This window comes from Mirounga angustirostris, unplaced genomic scaffold, assembly GCF_029215605.1.
Source record: "Mirounga angustirostris isolate CCGP_5_RB_7025 unplaced genomic scaffold, mMirAng1.0.hap1 SCAF_11, whole genome shotgun sequence".
Classification (NCBI taxonomy): domain Eukaryota; kingdom Metazoa; phylum Chordata; class Mammalia; order Carnivora; family Phocidae; genus Mirounga; species Mirounga angustirostris.
Window position 1 is genome coordinate 96,052,611 of NW_026991719.1, and position 21,643 is coordinate 96,074,253.

A 21,643-nucleotide genomic window follows, 5' to 3' on the forward strand; every position below is an offset into this window, starting at 1 on the left:
GGACAACTGAAATGGCACAAAGTGTGATTTCAGGGCATCCAACTCTTTTATAGGCCAACAGTCAGGCCCATTAGTTTGAGAAACCAATCAACACTGACCAGGCGATGTGGACTCAGTCTGTGCTATTACTCTGCAGTCCAGGAACGGAGCCAGGCTCTAGGTGATAAAAGTGAACAAACTGCCATCAAGGAGGGAAGGACAATCACTCACAAATACAGTAAGAGGTGGTGAGTGCCATAAAAGTAGTATGAACTAAGGGGCTACGCGATGTCAAAGAAAGCAGAAATGACTTCTGCCCTGGGAAGGAAAGCAGCAGGGCTATAGGAAGCCTAACTTAGAAGCGGGTTGCTTTGGAGTCGAGTATTGAAAGGTGAGAGTACTCTGTGTGAATAAGGTTTATTTGTTCTCTTCTGTTACTTTACTTGCTTACTTCAGTGACTAGTTCTGACCCAGCCCCAATACCTCCATCACTCTGCTACACACACCGCTTAGAGCCTTTGGGGCGCCTGGGTGGCTCAGTTGGTTAAGCGACTGCCTTCGGCTCAGGTCATGATCCTGGAGTCCCGGGATCGAGTCCCGCATCGGGCTCTCTGCTTGGCAGGGAGCCTGCTTCTCCCTCTGACCCTCCCCCCTCTCATGTGCTCTCTCTCTCTCTCTCATTCTCTCTGTCTCAAATAAATAAATAAAATCTTTAAAAAAAAAACACACACCGCTTAGAGCCTTTGGTTCTCCTCCCCTTAGTCTGGCCCCACAGGCTATTACTGCGAGCTTCCCTGGCTCTCACCCGCCTCATACGTGTTCTGTCTTTCTCGTGATGCTTAAAATCACCTGTTGCAATAGGAACTCTGGCACAGTAGGACGATCCGTGATGCAAGCTGCTTATATCAACACTCACCACTTTCAAAAGATCCTAGTCTTCTTGCATCAGACAAATTTTCCATAACTGAAGATGAGTTGATAGTGAAAGGGTCCAAGTTTCAAGATGCAACAAGAACCGACCAGCCGCAAAAAAAAAAAAAAGAGGAAAAGATCTTTCTCCATTCTGGATTTAGAAGCCTATAAGAAATAAGTAAAGATAAAAATATCCTCCTGTGGGATGCCTGGCCCACTCAGTCAGAAGAGCATGTGACTCTTTTTTTTTTTAAGATTTATATATTTATTTATTTGAGAGAGCAGGAGCAGGGGGAGCGGCAAAGGGAGAGGGAGAAGCAGACTCCCTGCTGAGCAGGGAGCCCGATGCGGGGCTCGATCCCAGGACCCTGAGATCATGACCTGAGCCGAAGGCAGACGTTTAACTGACTGAGCCACCCAGGCGCCCAGAGCCTGTGACTCTTGATTGCAGGGTTGTGAGTTCGAGGCCCACGTTGGGTGTAGAGATTACTAAAAAAATAAATAAATGAACTTTTTTAAAAAATAAGAAAACTCTAATAGAGATAGGAAAAAGAGTAATTATCAGGAACTAGGGATGAAATAATTATCACAAATGAGCATTCAGTTTACTTCTGAGCATCCTGAGAACCAAGACTAGCCAAGCCAAGCCAAAAAAACTATCTATAGCTCCTGCTGTCTTAACAACTCCACTTCTTACATAGAAACAAGGTTTTTCCTGGTACTAAATTCTAGATGGCATTTTTCTTAAGAGTTATTAGTTAAAAGACAATGAGTACTGCAATCATTGTTGACACATCATACTCTGAAAAATGGAGAATTTCTTTATGTGACTATTTCTTAATATCATCTCTCAATAAAAGTCATGTGACCCGAAGGAGTGTATGTTTATCATTTCAGTGACTGTCTCTCAAATATATTCAACTATTCCTTGACCTAAGCTGACTAGAAGTAATTTCAAGATGGACTTCTCTGGCAAGAGCCTCGAACACAATATTGGTGTGGGAGTGGGAAGGTTGGTATGATTTATGTAACAGAAAGGCAGGGACCAAGGTGGTGAAAATCAAGGAACATGATGTGCATTTTATCAAAGACATTGCTGGATGACAGGACCAACTTTTTTTTGTTAATATTTTTTACTTTTTTAGCATGAACAATGATTCTGTTAAAAATGTTAGAAGAACCTGGAACTATCCAGGGCAAGACCATGCACCCCATGACTCCCTTCTCCAGAATTTTCCCTACCTTCTTTTCCATCATATCTTGCCACGCCTATTTCTGTCAGTGCGATTCTGTTTATTAACAATTATCCTGTAAAAACAGTTTTAGTTTTCCAATAAAGATTCAAATCAACAGATAATTATTAATCAGTATCTGCAGAAAGTAGATTCCAGTGTATTACCACACTATAAAAGTACTATCAACATCCTAATTCCAAATAAGAAAAACTAAGAGGATTTTGGGGTCAACATTCCCTGCCTCATTCATATACAGTCAGCTTGACCTTGAGAAATGACTAGACTACAAGGCTTCCTGTTGAGCAGTGCTTCCTATCAATAGGGGGAAGAGCAGAGCGTACATACCAGTGGTATAACAGATTGGTACAGGGGTGGTAGGTCTGATTGTGTCTTCTTTGAATGAAATTTAACAATAATTCTGTTGACTCATATCTCCAACAATAGTTCATTCCTATATGCCACCTAGCCTTTCAGTCTTCCAAATGGAAGATAAAATTGGATCCATTCCTCATACCACAAACCAGGATACATTCCAAATGGATCTTATATTTCAATGTAAAAATTGAAACTATAAAATGAACTCTTTCTGGGTGCCTAACTGGCTCAGTCAATAGAACATGCAAATTTTGATCTCGTGGTCGTGAGTTCAGACCCCACACTGGGTGTAGTGATTACTTAAAAATAAAATCTTTAGGGGTGCCTGGGTGGCTCAGTCAATTAAGCATCCGACTTGATATCAGCTCAGGTCTTGATCTCGGGGTCGTGAGTTCAAGCCCCGCATTGGGCTCCATGATGGGTGTGGAGCCTACTTAAAATAAACAAATAAATAATAATAAATTAAAAAATAAAATCTTTTTAAAAAATGAACTTTTTCAGGGTGCCTGGTTAAGCGGCTGCCTTCAGCTCAGGTCATGATCCCAGGGTCCTGGGATCGAGCCCCATGTCGGGCTCCTTGCTCCTTGCTCCTTGTTCAGCGGGGAGCCTGCTTCTCCCCTGCCTACTGTATCCCCCTGCTTGTGCTTGCTCTGTCTCTTTCTCTCTCTAGCTCTCTCTGTGTCAAATAAATAAATAAAATCTTTAAAAAAAAAAAAAAAGAACTCTTTCATACCCCCTTAGCTGAAAATGTATAACTTTACCTTCCTTTTCTAATAAAGAAAACTAACATTAGGATACCTATAAGATGGTAAATATACTTTATTAAAAACTATAATCAATAACTATAAAGTTAACTTGGAAGGACAAATAATAAAATGCAAGAGAAAGAAAATATGGGGGCACCTGGGTGGCTCAGTCGGTTAAGCATCTGCCTTTGGCTGAGGTCATGATCCCAGGGTCCTGGGATGGAGCCCTACATCGGGCTCCCTGATCAGTGGGAAGCCTGCTTCTCCCTCTCCCACTCCCCCTGCTTGTGTTCCCTCTCTTGCTGTCTCTTTCTCTCTGTCAAATAAATAAATAAAATCTTTAAAAAAAAAAAGAAAAGAAAATATGGGTATATTCCTCTATAACCTTAGAGTTAGGAAATCTCTCCTAATTACAACTCAAAGTCCAAAAGCAAAAAGAGAAGATAAATCTAATTACATAAAACTTTTAAACTTCAGCATGTCATAAAACCCAAAGCAAGGTAAAAAGATATATAAGATAGAAGACATTAACACCCTGTCCTGAATTTTAATTGAGAATGGAACATCTTGTCATACTAGACAGAATGGAAGCTGTCTAAAACCCCTAGGACCACGTCGAAAGGACTCAAGGTGCCAGATTGAAAGGTCTCAATGTTCAGAGATGGGACAATTAAAGTATCAGTGAAAATATTAGCTTCAGTGGATTGAAATCCATCACATGTATTTAAATCCATTAGTTTGTAATTAGGCTAAAGGAAAAAAATTGGTCACTATTGAAGGATACTAGTAAACCAATTCATTATTTTGAAGGATGCTAAATAAGGGGAAGGACTCAAACATTTTTTCCTGCCTCTCCTACATACACTGGTCCTCAGGGTAACCAAAAAGTAGATATAAGGAAGTCACACTCTTTCTTGAAGTATTCCAGCTAATAAATGAAGAAAGGAAGTTAGAATTAGAACATCACCATTTGGCAGACTTTAATGAGTTAATATATCAAGGTATTGATCAATGGTGGGTGACTAGCATTTTTTTTAGAGAGAGAGAGCAGGGGGTATGGGGGGGGCAGAGAGAGAGGGAGAAAGAGAATCTTAAGCAGGCTCCATGCCCAGGGCGGAGCCCGATATGGGGCTCCATTTCATGACGGAGATCATGACCTGAGCTGAAATCAAGAGTCAGACGCTTAACAACTAAGCCACCCAGGCACCCCAGCTGACTAACATTCTAAAAGAGACAACCAGACCTTCTGGGCTTTCTCATAGAAAATCTACATAATCACACAGTGGGGAACTCTTCAGGAGAAAGGAACTACTTTCTTTAACAGATAAATTACAATAAATTAAGAGATGGAAAGGTAACCTATAGATGAAAAGAATTAAGAAACCTAGGAAATAATCACAATGTGTGGTCTTTTTTGGTTCCTGAGTCAAACAAGCAATGGGGGGGAGAAAGGGCACTTAGGATACAATTGGAAATATGAACACTGACCTGATATTTGATTATATTAAGAAACTATACGGGGCGCCTGGGTGGCTCAGTCATTAAGCGCCTGCCTTCGGCTCAGGTCATGATCCCAGGGTCCTGGGATCGAGCCCCACGTCTGGCTCCCTGCCCTGCGGGAAGCCTGCTTCTCCCTCTCCCACTCCCCCTGCTTGTGTTCCCTCTCTCGCTGTGTCTCTCTCTGTCAAATAAATAAATAAAATATTAAAAAAAAGAAAGAAAGAAAGAAAGAAAGAAACTGTAACTTTTCAGGTGTAACAACAGTATTGTGGTTATTTTAACTGTCTTTATCTTAAAAAGATACACATTAAAATATTACTGATGAAATTTCTTTCATCAAATTTAATTCATCAAAATATTATTTGCCTCAAAATAATATAGGTGGGGGAAAATGGTAAGAGGAGAGATGAAACAAGACTGGCCAGGAACTGGTCATGAAAGCCCACTGTTGAACGTTCAGGAATTTTCACATCAACCTGGTAGCTTGCAGTTGGCCATGGTGTGGGTATGTCATCATGAAAATCAGCACACGCTACAAATCAGCTCTGGCCCCAAGAGTTGGATGTTAAAACATTCATCAGCACACCACTGCTATTCTGTCTACTCGTGTATAGGTTGAGCTATTTTCATTCAACAAATATTGATTGAGTGCCAACTACGTGCTAGGCACTGGATAGCATGCTGAGCACACAGCAGTAAACAAAAAAGACATCACCCCATATTAATTTCCTCAGGCTGCCATAACAAAGTACCATTAACTGGGTGCCTTGGCACAATAGAAATGTATTCTCTCAGAGTTGTGGAGGCTTGAAGTCCGAAATAAAAGTGTTGGCAGGGCCATGCTCCTTCTGAAAACTGTAGGGGAATCCTTTCTTGCCTCTTTCTAGCTTCTGGTGGTTGGCTGGCTGGCAATCTGGAACTCCTTGGTTTCCAGCTGCATTAACTCCAGTCTCTCAGTCATCAGATAACATTTTCCTTTATGTGTCTGTGTCTTCATAGGGCCATCTTCTTATGAAGGACAGCAGTTGTATTGGATTAGGGGCCCACCCCACTCCAGTATGACTTCATCATTTCTGCATTTTTCTTAAATTGTGGTAAAAAACATACAACATAAAATTTCCCACTGTAACCACTTTTTTTTTAAAAAAAAAGATTTTATTTATTTATTTGACAGAGAGAGAGAGACAGCAAGAGCAGGAACACAAGCAGGGGGAGTGGGAGAAGGAGAAGCAGGCTCCTCGCTGAGCAGGGAGCCCGATGAGGGACTCGATCCCAGGACCCTGGGATCATGACCTGAGCTGAAGGCAGATGCTTAACCGACTGAGCCACCCAGGAGCCCGGTGGATTTTTGTAAATATTATTTAAACCCAATGTTTAAATAGTCAATCTTTTCAATAATTAAGTATCGACTTCATCTAGAAATAGAAGCAATTAGGACTAAATTAGATTTTCTAGGTAAACATTGCTTTTTGCAAAATAAATATAATTAATGTACATATATCAAACCACAATTCTTCACTCTAGCACATAAATCGATGAAAGGAAAAATATATTTTCCTCTCATATTCATTTCCAAGCACATATGTTTGTATTCTCTATTATGTTTACAGGAACAAACACTTGAATTGGACTCCTAATGTTTCTTTTGATTGTGAACACTGAGTTGTAATTAAGATGCATACACTTAGCCGCAATATTTGTGTTGTCTCAGAATTTGGGAGGATGTAAATTCAGACACTTTTCAGTTTCAAAGTCATTGTGGTTATTAGACTTGAAGTGGCCCTTTTAGGCTTTGCATTTTGCCTGGCTTTATGTCACTATAAATTAGCAGAAGGTAGGTAGCAAGCGATAGGATTGAATTTGGTTACTCTTTTCATCTAATGCATTACAATAGAGGAAAATGAAACAATAATTAGTGTATGAATGGGAAATCAGAAGGAAGAGAAACCTGTGTTCTGTGTTTCAACAGTTAAGGACCAGGGGTGCCTGGGTGGCTCAGTTGGTTAAGCGACTGCCTTCGGCTCAGGTCATGATCCTGGAGTCCCGGGATCGAGTCCCGCATCGGGCTCCCTGCTCGGCGGGGAGTCTGCTTCTCCCTCTCCCGCTCCCCCCTCTTGTGCTCTCTCTCACTCTCTCTGTCTCAAATAAATAAATAAAGTCTTAAAAAAAAAAAAAGATTTAAAAAAAAAAAAAAAACAGTTAAGGACCAGATGTATGCTTCAGAACTATGAATACTTGGTTCCATGGAGAGTTTTTCCCAAGGCTGCCCTTTGTTTCTATGACTTGTTTCCACGTTTGTTAATTTTCTACAAATTGCAAGTAATAATGTGATTTCAGAAACCGTACTGGCTTGTTATTCTTGGTCTTGCATCCCTTTAAGGTCTATGCATGCCAATCACATGTAGCTATAGAGAGTTCATGGACTGGTATTAGAAATCATGCCTTCAGCCAAGTTTTTTTTCTTAGATTGGACGACTTAATTTGGTCCACATTCCATTGGAAACCTATTAGGATTGGGCGCTACAAGATGGCCACAGAGATTTGAAAGCTTAACCTGCATGGGTAAATAAACTTCAGCAGGAGCACACACTGAACAATCATGTCAATACATCCTCTGTATCAAGGTGGCCAGGGGTCCAGACACAACCCACAGCATTCTGGAGGCACTAAGTCCCAGCTGCTGGGAGTACAGAGCAAGCTGATGGGGGATGCATCGTGTACCCCTCCAGTCTTTACCTACTAGCCCACCTGAACCCACTGTGGAATACTACCCTCCACTGCACAGATAATGGCAGAACAAAAATTAAAAAGTAAGGTGGGGACAAGCAGCAGCTAGAGGTTAGAGAAGAGAACTTGGAGCCCTTGTGAGTCTGGCCTGGAGAATGCCAACATGTAATTTTTCTGGGTACTGCACAGTGGAAACGAGCTCTAATTCTTCTCCCAGGGGACAGACTTGCCACCTGTGCTCTCCTCTAATTATCTTTGATCAGGCTTATGTGGTAGGAAGTTATGTTTCAGTGGCTGTGATTGGGCCCAGGACATTGCTAAGTCTATAATTACTAGCTGGTTTAAATCACAGCTCTTTTGGAATTTAGCAGCCATTTGTGTAAACTGCCTCAATATTTTTAGACTGTAAGCTTGTCCTTTTGTACTTCTATGAGAACTCAGAGATGAACAAGTTAAGGAAAAGCAAATTCGTAAGTGAATTAAGTAGTGCACAAAATGAAGAGAGCTAGCCACGGGCAGGGAAAATGAGTCTTCACTGTAGAGAGAGGTATACTCTTTTTTTTTTTTTTAAGATTTTATTTATCTATTTGAGAGAGAGAGAATGAGAGAGAGAGAGAGAGCACATGAGAGGGAAGAGGGTCAGAGGGAGAGGCAGACCCCCCGTTGAGCAGGGAGCCCGATGTGGGACTCGATCCCGGGATTCCAGGATCATGACCTGAGCCGAAGGCAGTCGCTTAACCAACTGAGCCACCCAGGCGCCCGAGAGAGGTATACTCTTGCTCAATAACCTTTCATGAGGTAGAAAGAGGCCTTTACAGGTACTTCCGATTTTGGAATACCAAAACTTTAGAATGAGTCCCCCCAACTAACCACTGACAATATCAGGTGAGGGATAGCTATCAGAAGACCTGGATTCGGATTCCCAACTCTCCCACTTATTTCTTGGCTGTATGATGTTACGGGAAACTATTTAACCTCTGTGATCATTAGGTTGCCCATTAAAAAGAATTAAAAAAAAAAAAACTTCCTAATCATACAACATGGCTGTCATGAAAATCAAATGAAATAACAAAAAGAACATTTTGCACCACTCTGGGTAGAGTAATGGCACTTAATAAGCGCTTAGTAATAATAACAATGATCATTCCTATTTTTTTTTTTAAAGATTTTATTTATCTTTTTGACAGAGAGAGACACAGAGAGAGAGGGAACACAAGCAGGGGGAGTGGGAGAGGGAGAAGCAGGCTCCTGGTCGAGTAGGGAGCCCGATGCAGGGCTCGATCCTAGGACCCTGGGATCATGACCTGAGCCGAAGGCAGATGCTTAACAACTGAGCAACCCAGGTGCCCCGATTATTCCTATTATTGAAGTAACTTGGTTTTCTGGGCTCTACAGGAAAGAAGAGAGATTCCTTTGCCTATGTCCCGTCTCAACTCCATCCAATTGCTAATTAGAATTAACATGGCAGAATAAGTAAAGGGAACTCTTTTCGGGAGGAACTGAGAGTGCCATCCTCCTCCTGGAGATTAAGAAAGGTTATTCTCAAATGGTGTTTTTCCTCCCTCTCTCTAGCATGCCCCTGAAATGGTACAGTTGATGAAGTCAAAGAAAATGGTGCATAAACAAGCTAATTATTTCCAAAGGAAATGAATACTCATATAATTTAATGCAGGTGGTGCTTAATAAACAACCCTTTCACTGAGTAAACAAAAGAGGGAAACTGTGAGTAATTTACAGGCATGTCAGTGAAATCGCTTGATGGTGCCTTATGCATGGACGTCTTAAGACCTATATTCTGTTTTTACCGCTCACCTCTGAGATATGTGTCATTGGAAGAGTCTGGCAACACAAACATGAAAATACCCTTAATCAAGTGTGTATGTGTGGATCCTGCACTTTGCTTAGCGAGGTGGATGAAAAGGATCGGAGTCACTTGTTTATACACTTGGGCAGCTGTGTTTTTGGACCACTGCCACCCTGATTCCGCACTGAAACAAAGGAAGCAAACTCTGTGTTCAAGAAAAGAACGCCTCACGCTTTGGTCAAACAGTTGTCTCCAAATGTTACCCTCCTTTTAAAGAACACTGTAATAATTATGAATATGTGATTAAACGACATTTGGAAAGATTACCTGTGGGCGTGTGAGATTTAACTTTTTTCGTCTTAAGCCATAGTACTGTGGTCATTTACTTGGGCTTTAAAGGGCAACGTCTGACATTTGGTCTGTGGTGGATTTAACAGGCCGCGTGTAAGCTTAAAGGTTTTGCCTGGTTAAATCGGGTTTTATCACAGAGGCTATTTGCAACTTTATGCTCTGTCTCACAGAAATGTCAGGGTTTGCCTTTACTCTGAACTGGGCATAGAAATTCAAGGTTTGTCCCTGAATAGCTTGAAAATGGAAGATCCTTGGCTTTAGGTCCATGCTCTTAACCACCCAGTAACAACCTTGGTGAAGCCTTCATTTTCACTGAGGGTGCTAGAAGGCTTCTGGATGACTGAGCAACCACCATCTTTTGAGAAAGACTAAATGCTTCTAAATCTCTGCCATGTTGTCAATTGCCAGCACATTTTCTCTTCTTCTCTTCCTGGTGGGGAAAAAAAAAAAAAAAACCCATTTGGATAATCAGCTTGAGAAATACATTTTCTATGGATTCTGTGGAAATAACTATCTCATTCGATACGGGAAGTTGACCCTCAGCTGGACTTGCACCACAGCTTGGCAAGCCTCTTGTTGACTCCCTCGGGAATTTCTTAAACAGTTGTTCTAAATCCAAACTGTTTCCACTGCTCTCAAGTCCCCCGTCCTACCCCAGCTGTCCCTGCTCTCACGGATGACCTCACCACCTACTTCAACTACAAAGATGGTGGCCATGTAGGCTCCCTCGCGCCCCGTCTTTCTTCAAGCTGCACAACGAAATGGCGCCCTTGTCTATACTCCCCCATACCCCTCCTGTCTCCAAGAAAGCCATAGCCATGGCCACGGCTACGTCCTCTACTTGGAAACCTGATGCCACTCCCTCTCCGCTCCTGAGAGAAATGGTGCCATTAGCTATTTTTAGTGGCTCTATGCCCATGGTCCATAAACACATTAAGGGCTCCTCTGACTTTGACCCGCGTCACCATTCTATGTCTCCTCTCCCTCTCACTGTCACCTCTCAACGGGTCAAACTTCTCACAAATGTAGCCCCGGCTCACTGACCCCTTTTTCAGCATTTGTTCACTCCCTCACCCCTGGCCACCTAGCTTCTACCCCACACTCTATTATACTCTACTGAAACTGCTGTCTTGAAAGTTAGCAGTGACCTAATAATTGGCAGATTCTATGGGTTTTCTCTTAGAATTCACCCCGCCTGACCTAGCTGCAGCTTTTACCAATGTTGACCAGTTCATCCCTCGTAAAACACTCTCCCTCGCTTCCATGAAATCACTACATTGGGTTTGTGGACTATTTCCTCTATCTATCCCTTAAATGTAAGCATTCCCCATAGGTCCTGACCTTGACCCTTGTCTTATCTAGTCTCTCTCTTTTGATGAACTTACCAATTCCACAGTTTCAATTACCTTCTCTGTGGGGATGGCCACCTAACCTCTATCATTCATTCATGTATACATCCATCAACAATTTGCTGAATGTAGGCCGCATAAGTAGAGTGATGATATAATTTATCATTCCCTTTTTTAAAAGATTTTATTTTAAAGTAATCTCTACAACCAACGCGGGCCTCAAACTCACAACCCCGAGATCAAGAGTCGTGCACTCCATCAACTGAGCCAGCCAGGCGCTCCTATAATTTATCATTCTAACTGGGACATTTTGAGTGTGAATGGGGCCACTATTAATACTTATATCAGAGCAGGCATAAGCCCATACTGTCCGAGGCAAATTGAAACATATGGTAACCCTAAGCATAAGGTATTCTGCTGAGTATTATGAAACTACAAAAGGAAATCATAAATGCATCTTGACCTCAAAGAGCATTAAGTCTAGTAGAGTGATAAGACATGAACGTAAAGAAACAGAATACCACTGGGTGCCTGGGTGGCTCAGTCATTAAGCATCTGCCTTCGGCTCAGGTCATGATCCCAGGGTCCTGGGATCGAGCCCCACATCGGGCTCCTTGCTCAGCGGGAAGCCTGCTTCTCCCTCTCCCTCTCCCCCTGCTTGTGTTTCCTCTCTCGCTGTGTCTCTCTCTGTCAAATAAATAAATAAAAATCTTAAAAAAAAAAAGAAAGAAAGAAACAGAATACCATTAAGAAAGTGATAAATACCTGAGAGAAGTCCAGATAAAATATATTGGGTTTTCAGGGTGAAAGAAGATTTATTTCCATTTCCTTGAAGAATCAGGAAAAGCTTAATGAAAATGGCATTCGAGTAGCCCTTGGATGTAGGGTGGAGAAAGCAGTATGGGCAAGGCCCTACTCATGGATCCTCAGTTTGTGTGCTACAAAAAGACCGCCACATCTATGGGGACGCTGTTCAGACTGCTGACATCTTGGTGATTTGAACATTTTCATATTTTATTTTATTTTTGAAAAATTTCTTTATTTGAGAGAGAGAGCATTTCAAGGGAGGGGCAGAGGAGAGGGAGAGAGAATCCCAAGCAGAATCCCCACTGAGCACAGAGCCTGATGTGGGGCTCAATCCCACGACCCCAAGATCACAACCCAAGCAGAAATCAACAGTCGGCTGCTTAACCGACTGAGCCACCCAGGCACCCCTGAATATTTTCATATTTTAAAAATTATTTGGGGGATGCCTGGGTGTCTCATTTGGATTAAACGTCTGCCTTCAGCTCAGGTCATGATCTCAGGGTCCTGGGGTTGAGCCCCATGTCGGGCTCCCTGCTCAGTGAGGAGTCTGCTTCTCCCTCTCCCTCTGCCCCTCCCCCTGCTTGTGCTCTCTCTCTCTCTCTCTCTCTCTCAAATAAAATCTTTTAATAAATAAATAATAAAAACAAAAACTATTTTGTTACTTCAAAGACGAGTGACTTGTATATTTATCACAAAAATTTTCTAGTAGACAGCAGGAAAATGTCACTCTCTCACAATCAATACATTACAACAATTTTCTGACAGATGGAAATGGTTTGAGGAAGGGACACCTCTTTCTACTTTGCACCAAGATTCCGTGAGCTAGAGATGATCCTGAGTAAAAGAGAGAACTGTGTAGCATAATTAGGGCCGGGAGAATTTATCAGTCTGAATAAGCATGAGGTGCATGAGAAGACAAAACAAAAAAAGATTTGGAAAAGTGGATCCAGACCAGATTGTGGAGGGCCTCGAGTGTCAACATAAGAAAATCAGACTCTAGTCAGTAGGCAAGGGTCAAAATGGTTTCAAGAAGTTACCCTGGAGGGGCGCTTGGGTGACTCAGTTGGTTAAGCGACTGCCTTCGTCTCAGGTCATGATCCTGGAGTCCCGGGATCGAGTCCCGCATCGGGCTCTCTGCTCGGCAGGGAGTCTGCTTCTCCCTCTGACCCTCCCCCCTCTCGTGCTCTTTCTCTCTCTCATTTTCTCTCTCTCTCTCAAATAAATAAATAAAATCTTTAAAAATAAAAAAAGAAGAAGTTACCCTGGGAACAATACATAAAATACTTTCAAAAGGCAAGGACCAGTAGTATGAAAGTCAGTTAGAGGGTTAATGGTCAACATTTCCCAAAGTAGTCCGTGGAACTAGCTCTATTTGTATTACATTTGAATGACAACACTGGACAGTAGGAGAGCAGAAGCAGAGAAAATTGTGTAGTTTAATTCAGCCTTACCATCAAACCATAGCTATGACTCTTATACATTTCTCTCTGAGTGACCTGCCAATGCTTTATATTCATGTGCCAAAAATCAAACCCATCACCTTTTCTCTCAAAACTATTTCTTCTGGGACGCCTGGGTGGTTCAGTCCATTAAGCATCTGCCTTCACTCAGGTCATGATCCTGGGGTCTTGGAACCGAGTCCCATATCAGGCTCCCTGCTCAGCGGGATGCCTGCTTCTCCCTCTGCCTGTCATTCCCCCTGCTTGTGCCCTCTCTCTCTCTCTGACAAATAAATAAATAAATAAAATCTTAAAAAAAAACCCACCAACTATTTCTTCTGTGGGTAGCACCACAAAATAAGGGTGGCTTAAATAAGAATTTCAAAGGTAGGAAGCCCAGGGTTAGTATGATAGCACCATGAAATTTGCAAGGAAACATACTCGAAGGTGTATACCCTGCCATTTTTAGGGTAGGAGTCTTCATTGTCCAAGATGAATGCTGGAATACTTGTTCCAGACAGTGTACTATACAAAGAGAGAAAAATGTGTGATCTCTACCTTTTTGAGGAGACTTCCTGAAAGTATCACATAACACTGCACTTTTATCTCATTAACCAGAACTTAGTCACGAGGACACTTGAAAGTAAAGCTGAGAAATAGTGAGTTTTAGTTAAGTGACAATGTTCCCAGTTAAAATCCAGTTTCTCTTATTTAAAACAAAACAAAACATGGGGTGCCTGGGTGGCTTGGTCGTTAGGCGTCTGCCTTCGTCTCAGGTCATGATCCCAGGAGAGCCCTGCATCGGGCTCCCTGCTCAGCAGGGAGTGCTTCTCACTCTCCCTCTGCCTGCCGCTCTCTCTCTCTGTCAAATAAATAAATAAAAATCTTAAAAAAAAATAAAAATAAAAAAATAAAACAAAACAAAACAGGGACACCTGGGTGGCTCAGTCAGTTAAGCATCTGCTTTTGGCTCAGGTCATGATCCCAGGGTCCTGGGATCGAGTCCCACGTCAGGCCCCTTGCTCAGTGGGGAGCCTGCTTCTCCCTCTCCCTCTGCCTGCTGCTCCCCCTACTTGTGCTCAATCTCTGAAAAATAAATAAATAAAATCTTAAAAACAAAACAAAACAAACAAAAAGAAAAATGGGATAGTGGCAGGTAACTGGCAGTGTCTACAAAGGAGGTGAACTCTAGAAGATTGAGAGGGAAAGCCAGGGGAAGGAGGAGATGTCATGGATGACAAGTTTTCTAGTCTAGGTAGTTAGACGAACAGTTTTTCCTCTTATTTGCAACTAAACCCAATCCTGATATGGCCCAGAGTGGATTTATGTATTTTAAAGAAGAATTTTATTTATTTATTTATTTATTTATTTATTTATTTATTTTTATTTGACAGAAAGAGAGAACAGGCAGGGGGAACGGGAGAGGGAGAAGCAGGCTCCCCGCTGAGCAGGGAGCCCGATGCGGGGCTCGATCCCAGGACCCTGGGACCATGACCTGAGCCGAAGGCAGACGCTTAACCGACTGAGCCACCCAGGTGCCCCTAAAGAAAAATTTTAAAATAGTCTTCCCGTGGCGCCTGGGTGGCTCAGTCGGTTAAGCGTCTGCCTTCGGCTCAGGTCATGGTCCCAGGGTCCTGGGATCGAGCCCCGCATCGGGCTCCCTGCTCAGCGGGGAGCCTGCTTCTCCCTCTCCCGTTCCCCCTGCTTGTGTTCCCTCTCTCACTGTCTCTCTCTCTCTGTGTCAAGTAAGTAAATAAAAAATCTTTAAAAAATAAATAAAATAAAATAAAATAGTCTTCCCATTTGGAGCAACTCAGAAGACACTACTACTCTAGTCCCACTAGCAGATTTGATTATAGCTACAGATATAGATTCTAACTAGAAAAGAGCCATTTGGAGTCCTGGCTATTCTAGACCACATTAGCAGGCATCACAATCTACACCACCAAATCTTCAAACACACGTTATGATACGGTAGCCATGTTCAATTATGATGATGCCTTCAAATTGTATTTCCAAGCAGTTCAAACACATTACTACTTCTTATAATTTTTAATCTAATATACATGATTGGCATAATGGGAGTTACAAAGAAGACAAATAATTTAATCTTCATGTTATTAACAGGGTCCGTAATAAATTGATGTTTATGGTCATAGGGTCATAGCATTTCTCTGATGGCTTCAACCACCAAGTCCTCTTTTGGGCCTTCTAGCAAGCAACATTTTTTTTCCCAAGCAGGTTGGTGACCCCAGCCTTCCCTTCGATTACCCCTCAAAAGGGGCCTGGGTGCATACCTTTACCCCTAAATAGGACTGAGGGATGCCTGGGTGGCTCAGATGGTTGAGCATGTGCCTTCGGCTCAGGTCATGATCTCCAGGTGCTGGGATCGGGCCCCAGGTCGGCTCCCGGCTCAGCGGGGAGTCTGCTTCTCCCTCTCCCTCTGCCTCTCCCCCTGCTCATGCTCTCTCTCTCTATCTCTCTGTCTCAAATGAATAAATAAAATCTTTAAAAATAAATAAATAAGTAGGACTGAGATTAGGCCTAGATCCCTCAACATACCCAGTATAGATCTACATGAGCCAAGTAAGATGATTGGAAACAAATTTTTATGTGTTCACAAACAGAACTCCCCATTTGCAAAGACCAAGCACCCCAATGTATCCAAAAAATGCTGCCAGACTGTTCAAGAACCCAGACCAAGAGGGATGAGAGACATCTTGCAGAGAAACCTTCCCTTCTGCTTGATCAACAGATTCGGGAAGAGAAATATGGAGCAAGAAAGGGACAGGGAGCACAAAAGGGGGGGGGGTTATTTTGTGTTTCCCTTTGCTTTCCTTTGCTTTTGGGTAAAAAAGATGTACTGGACCTAAATATGTCTTAATGAGGCAGGTCAGTATTTATGGTCCTTCAAACCCCATTTAACCTTTCTGTGTCTCATCTGTTAAACATGCTGGCCAAGATCACATACCAAATCACTGACACAGTCATCATGAGGCCCCAAGTGCCTTGTTCCCAGTTTCATATTTTAAATAAGCCAAGTGACAAAATAGAGGGAAAAACTGGGTCAGAGAAACAAACTTGGCCTAAAAAAAAAAAAAAATCTGCATTTCAAAATAAAGGCAATTACACAAAGACGTGACACTTCTCATCTAAACAGAAAAATAACCTAGAGCCTTAATGTCTTTCTTTTCCAATGGGATATACAGAGGCACTTTTAAGGATAAGAGCAAAATGATGGACCTACCATCATTATCAATTCTTTTATCTGATGAGGCTTTATTTCTTATAAAATTTTAGTGGAGTTAGGGAAACAAGTTAAATAATTGGCTAATATCACACACCTATAAAGATTCCAGTTTTTTAAAAAATGGGGTTTTTTGGTATCTATTTTGTTGGTATTTGTTCTTTAGATTCCTGGTCATCTAGACTGTTTTGAACCAATTTCTTGTTTCCTTAACTTTAAATTCCTAGATTTGTATTCCAACTTTGATAGCTGCCTCTAATCCCATAAATCATGGTGCCCCGTTCATAATTTTTTTAATCTTGGCTTTCTGATCCAGATATCAATTCTGCTGGCTCCTTTGTGTCTCTGTCTGTCTCTCTGTCTCTGTCTCTGTCTCTGTCTCTCTCTCTCTACACACACACACACACACACACACAAAGGGGAAACTGCAGCAGGTCAGGCAGCTTTCCAGTGCTTTCCATCAGGCACCTGGGGAATATGGAAGAGGCCCAATTTTTCTTACTCCTGGGACTCAAGCACTGTGAGGAAAAATGCAGTAATGGGACCAAGTAGTTTTACAAACTAAAGCCAAGGCAAAGTTGCTACAGTGATTAGGAGTGTGCCTACTAGACTCTGCTTCTCCACCTGCGTTGGCTCCCCCCAAATTCAGGGCACTCCAGCAAAATTCCCAGGTTTTCTCCTAAAACTGTAGCTGTTCAGAGACCCCAGGACTCACAACGGGCCTGGGACAGGGGAGGAGAGGACCGGACAGATGAATTTTCTCAGGTCCTCCTTTAACCAAAATAATTCTTCATCAACTAGAGATCCCCTCTGGGGAACTACTCAGCATGCCAGAATATGGAGAATGTGGGCATGCTGCCAATAAACCTCTAACCCTAGAGTTCACTGGCTGGGAATGGCCAAGTACTCCAGAAAAAGGGAGGGGCCTGCATCTGGACCATCAAGACTCTGCCTGCCACTCCCCAGTTGTGACCCACCCCAACAACTCCAGGCCAGGAACCTGAGTACTGGTCTCCCACCCACAACTCCAGGGTATGGCCCAAGAGACAGGCTGGGGAGCTTGCCTTCTGCTTCAAGCACACCACAGAAACTTGTCAGGCACACGGCTGACCCTGGGAAGTCGTGGCCTTACTCACCCTGAAGGGCTGGATTCCTGCCTCTCTAAGCACTTATTCGGGGTTACCCATGGCCACCATCCCTATTGTTCTCAAATCAATTTATGTTTGCTCACAACACCCAGAACATGGACTCTTGGCTCCCTACCGCAATGTCAACATTCATATTTAGTCCCCTTCAGTTTTAGTAAGATTTGGATGATCTCATCTAGTTTTTTATTTGGCCTGTTTGTTTGTTCTTCCAAAGTTGAAATTGGGTTATTTTATTTTGATTATGATCAGCCAATAGAAAATATATAGAGATGAAACAAATTATGATCCTACCACCCAGATGACGCCCTCTTCTGACTCAGCTAAGAATTTCCTGATCGAGCCCTGAGGAACCCTACCCACCCAAGCTATACCAGCCTCTGATATTCCCTTGCAATTAGATTTGGTCCATTAGACACAAAATGAAAGGATCCAGAACTTTGATCATGAACAGAGGGAGAATATTTGGAAATATCTCTCTCCTTGTGTGCTGGCTACAAGATATATAGGTGAAGCCATCATCCTTATCAGCATTTAAGGCCTAAAGCCATGTTGGACACCTGTAGCAGATACCTGTGATATGAAAGCAAATGACTTCAGACTACTGAGCTGGATCCCCTCAATCCTCCCAAGAGCAAGCACATTCAGGCAACAATTTGAGACCCTTTAGCACTCTTTGGGAGATAGAGTTGTATGCATACACACTCACATACACATACACACACACACAAACACACACACACTAGATATTCATATGTAAAGTGATTTATATTATGCAACTCATTTTAGATTGCCCGATTCTTTTTATAATTTCTCCTCCTTCTGATTTGAATCTAAAACCTTCAAATAGATGTTTTGATTTTTCTAGAAGCAAGCATTTGTCTATCACAAAATATTTAAAGTTCAAACTTCTGCAACTTTTTTCTGTTAAAGAACATGACTACTTTTAGTGTACCAAGCCTATAATCAACTTTAAGTGGCTTTCATTATTATCCCACCATGTACTCAAATCTTAAAAAGTTGAAAGCTCTCGTGTTTCTAGAGTAAGGGAAGAACTCCACCTTATGGTGATATTTTGAAGTACACCCAAGAAAATGCCACTAAGCTCTCTGAACCCAATTTTCTGTCCGCTCCTTCACTCCACCTACAAGATTTTTAGAATTCTTCTAGAAATTTCTAGGGGAAAGGAATAAAAAAATGCCAACCACATCCTCCAACAAACAGTAAATCCTCTTCCACAATATGCTCAAAGTGCCAAAATGGCCAGGACTGAGTTAAGGTTAAGCAAAACCTTTCACTTGGTTATTGGACAGGGTACTAGGTAAGAAGCTACATGTAAATCAGTAAAACACCGGAACCTTTTTTACTTGATACAATAATAATAATAATAATAATAATAATAATAGCTAATGACTATTGAGTACTTATTGTGTGTCAGGTTATATGCCATATATATATACTAATTTAATACTCACACAACCTTTATATAAGGTAGACACTATTATTAACTCTATTTTATGGATGAAGAAACTGAAGCCTAGAGAAGTTACACAAATTGGTTAAGGCTACATAGCTAATAAGTGCTATTAAGAGCCAGGTACTTGGGCGCCTGGGTGGCTCAGTTGGTTAAGCAACTGCCTTCGGCTCAGGTCATGATCCTGGAGTCCTGGGATCAAGTCCCGCATCGGGCTCCCTGCTCAACAAGGAGTCTGCTTCTCCCCCTGCCCTCTTCCCTCTCGTGCTCTCTGTCTCTCATTCTCTCTCTCAAATAAATAAATAAAATCTTTAAAAAAAAAAAAAGAGCCAGGTACTTGAAGTTCACTAGCCCAGACTCTAAACCATTGTGCCATACTGCCCCTCCCTATAACTCAAATTTGGTATGATCTCTCTCAAAATAAACAACTCGAAGCCATGGTCTTGTCCACATTCTGTGTCAAAATTGGCAAAGGTAGGACAAAACCCCTGATTCGATTTCTATTCCTCCCATGATCATCACAGATTTAGAATCATTTGGCTTACGTCCCATGTTCTTTCTCTATTGTGGCAAGGATTGTTTGTGATTTTGAGTATAAAGTCTTGTAGCAGAGGGCTATAGATTGAATGTTTGTGTCCCTCCAAAATTCGTATGTTGAAACCTAATCTCCTCTGTGATGGTATTAGGTGGTGGGGCCTTTGGAAGGTGCTTAGGTCATGAGGGTGGAACCCTCATGAATGGGACTAATGCCCCTCTACGACACCCAAGAGGGCTCTCTTGCTCCCACACCTCCATGTGAGGACACAGCCAGAAATTAGCCTTCTATGCACTAGGAAGTGGGCTCTCAGCAGACTGAATCTACTCGCACCTTGATCTTAGACTTTCTGCCTCCAGAACTGTGAGAAATAAATGTTTGTTGTTTGTGTCACCCAGTCTTTGGTACTTTTTTTTTTTTAAATATTTTATTTATTTATTTATTTATCAGAGAGAGAGAGAGAGAGAGCACAAGCGGGGGGGCAGCGGCAGAGGGAGAAGCAGGCTCCCTGCTGCGCACGGAGCCCGATGCGGACTTGATCCCAGGACCCTGCGATCATGACCCGAGCTGAAGGCAGATACTCAATCCACTGAGTCACCCAGGCACCCCCAGTCTTTGGTATTTCTATAATAGCAGCGTGAATGGACTAAGACACTGAGAGTCTAGATTGTGTGTCCCTTCACCATTTATCTTGTGCCTTTTCCTACTCCCCATCTCAGACCCCTCAAACATCATTCATTTAAAACCATGTTGAGGGACACCTGGGTGGCTCAGTTGTTAAGCGTCTGCCTTCGTCTCAGGTCATGATCCCGGGGTCCTGGGATCAAGCCCCGCATCAGGCTCCCTGCTCCATGGGAAGCCTGCTTCTCCCTCTCCCACTCCCCCTGCTTGTGTTCCCTCTCTCGCTGTGTCTCTCTCTGTCAAATAAATAAATAAAATCTTAAAAAATAAAAATAAAACCATGTTGAAAATTACGCATTTCTAAAAAATCCATCAATATTAATTCAATTCAAATCAGGATTTTTCCTAAAGCATTTATTTCTAATACAAAATCGGTCTCCTGTGCTATACTTTTTTTAATTTGGTAAAATCTATATGCTTGGTGTTTGTTTTCAATTTGAACAAGCACTAGTTTTTGTTTGTTTTAAAATAAACTTTACTGGGGTGCCTGGGTGGCTCAGTCAGTTAAGCATCTGCCTTGGGCTCAGGTCATAATCCCGGGGTCCTTGGGATCAGCCTGCATTGGGCTCCCTGCTCAGCAGGGAGTCTGCTTCTCCCTCTCCCTCTGCCCCCCTCCCTGCTTGTGCTCTCTTTCAAATAAATAAATAAAATCTTTTTTAAAAAAATAAAAATAAAATAAATAAAATAAAATAAGCTTTATTAAGGTGGGCACTTGATGGAATGAGCACTGGGTGTGATGTGCAACTGATGAATCACTAAATTCTGCCCCTGAAACTGGTAATACAGTATATGTTAACTAAATTGAATTTAAATACAAAATTTAAAAAAAAAAAAAAAAACCTTTATTTTGGAATAATTTTAGATTAACAGAAAAGTTGCAAAGATGATAGAGAGTTCCTGGTTCCTGTATGCCCCTCAGCCAGTTGCCCTAATGTTACTATCTTACATTAGTATGACCCAGTACTATGGTACATTACTACTAATTAAACCACAGATTTTAGGTGGATTTTATCAGTTTTTCCATGAATGTTCTATTTATTGCTCCAGGATCCAACCCCAAATATCACTGCATTTAGCATAATGCCATTTTCACACCTACCAAAAATGACTAATTCCTTAATCTCATCAAATACCCAGTCATTACCCCCATTTCCTTGGTTGGCAGATACGTCTTGTAAGTTTCTTGGAGTCTGTAACAGTTCTGCCTCCTTCTTTGTGTTTTCCTGCCACTTATTTATGGAAGGAACTGGATCATTTGTCCTGAAGACCATTCCACACTTTGGGTTGGGCTGACTGCATCCCCCACGGTGTTGGTTTAGGATGCTCCTCTGTCCTCC

The 21,643-nt window shown here is 42.1% G+C and overlaps 1 long non-coding RNA gene across 1 annotated transcript in view; it reads right to left on the minus strand.

Annotated features, from left to right (window-relative positions):
- Positions 1-8,672: 8,672 nt before the first annotated feature.
- Positions 8,673-21,643, minus strand: part of LOC135362030 (uncharacterized) — an 82,548-nt gene continuing 69,577 nt past the window's right edge. The window contains exon 5 of the long non-coding RNA XR_010406321.1: positions 8,673-10,059. This is a non-coding gene — a long non-coding RNA (uncharacterized LOC135362030). The remainder of the gene's footprint in view (positions 10,060-21,643) is intronic.